The sequence below is a fragment of the Mirounga angustirostris genome, unplaced genomic scaffold (assembly GCF_029215605.1).
Source record: "Mirounga angustirostris isolate CCGP_5_RB_7025 unplaced genomic scaffold, mMirAng1.0.hap1 SCAF_15, whole genome shotgun sequence".
Lineage (NCBI taxonomy): Eukaryota > Metazoa > Chordata > Mammalia > Carnivora > Phocidae > Mirounga > Mirounga angustirostris.
In genome coordinates this window covers 92,958,425-92,960,287 of record NW_026991723.1, presented here as the reverse complement: position 1 = coordinate 92,960,287, position 1,863 = coordinate 92,958,425, and positions in this window count along the sequence as shown.

The following is a 1,863-nucleotide window of genomic DNA, read 5'->3' as shown; positions in this document are numbered from 1 at the left end:
GAGGCCCCTCACTTCTTTGCAGAGGCCCTTGGGGAGTCCTGTCTTGATCCAGGACTCCTGGGGAAACTGAGGCAGGGAAGTGGGCCTGCAGGAGACACTGACCACTGGGCACCTCCTGGCTTGAGGGGACAGGAGGCTCCAGTCCAGCGTGGCACCCGTGAGGGGCTGTACCCGTGGGCGGTGTCTAATGCCATTGCCCTGGCCCCCATGGGTTTGCACACCTTCGGGGAGCCAGGGTGCCCTGTGAAGACCAGCCTTGCTGCTGGGGCTCCGCTGGGCATGCACAGACCCCTGGCTGCAGGAGCTGGGGGCACAGCAACATGGGGGCTTCAGAGCAGGGTCATGGGGGTGTTCCCTCCTGCCGCTGGGGTGACCTTGACCTTTGGCATGTCACATGCTCCACAGTGGACCCCTGGACACACACAGTGAGCTTGCTGCGTTCCTTATTCGGGAAACTGAGGCATAGAGAAGTTGGTGACTTGCCCAGCAAGGGGCCAGGCTGAGGTTCAGGCCCAGTGGTCAGGCTCCAGGGCCTGGGCTCCCTGCGGACCCTCTATGAGATGTTGGTGGGGAAGAGAGCCCTCCCTGGGGGCTGCTGGCCACTGCTGTTCTTCTCCTGAAAGGAGCTCTGCATGTCCAGGTTATGTCCAGCGCACACACTTCAAAGGGCCGGGCGTGGGTTGGGGCAGGAAGGTAGTGGGGGTCCTGCTTCATTGCTCACGGGTGTCCTGCAGCCTTCCCAGGGCTGGAGCTGGAGGCAATCAGCCAGATCAGATGAGGGGCGTCTGTCCTCGTCACCCAGAGACATTGTCCCCCATGCTTCCTGTCCTCCCTCTGCTGCCTGGCCAAGCACATCCCTGGGGGGGCCCTCTCTCATCAGCCCAGGCTGGGACCAGCCTGGGTCCCAGACCAGCCAGTCCTCAGCTTCCTTGGGGGGCCCCTGCTGTTCTTGCTGTGTGGTGGCCCCCTCAGCCTCTGGCGGGCTGGCCAGCTCTGGGCCTCCCTGTCCTGGCCTGACCTTCCCCCCCGTGCCTGACCCTAAACTGACAGCCTTTGTGGGAGGGCAGTGCAGCATCCAGGATCCGAGGTGGCCAGTCCCCCTTGTGGGGGGAGCTCCCCTTTAGCTGACCAAGCCTGGAGCCGTTCCAGGGTGCACTTTTCTGGCCCTGAGGCTGGGAAGGTTGCCTCTTACTGGTCAAGACCCGGGATGCTGATCTGGGCAGGAGCTGCTCTGGGCACCCTCGGACCCCTCCTGGCCACATGGCACCTGTCCCCCTGCTTTGTGGCCATAACAGATGGGAAACCAAGGCTCACAGCTTGCCGGGCGGGGGCTGCTGTCCCGGAAGCCCAGCTCCTCTTGCCGTGCTCATGGTCGGGATAAAATCTGTCGATGGGGGGGGGGGCCCAGCTGGGGAAGAGCCGGCTCTGGCCTCCCACCACCCTGACTCATGTGCTGGCTGTGTTCATTGGGTCGGTGGGTCAGCAAGACAGGGCCTCTCTCAGGCCGGCCTTCTGGGCTGTGGGTCGTACCTGGCTGTGTGGGAAGCCTGAGTGAGTCCAGGGGAGGTCGGGCGTGGGGCCTGGCCTGGGGGCGGGGCTGGGTATGGTCACGGTGGATGGGGACACGGGCCACAGGAAGGTGGCTCCCCAGTGTGTGCAGAGGTCCCCAAGATGTGGCCCCCACCTCGGTCTCCCAGGGGCCTCTGTGCCTCTCCCATGCTGCTCCCAAGCTTCGCCTCCCCGCGGGGGCCTCCCCAGGGAGAGGAGACCCCTCATTCTTGTCCCCCCTCAGCTCAGTGCTGCCTCAGCCAGCCATACCAGAGCCTCGGAGCCTTTCTTCACCTGTCCCAAGACTGATGAGAA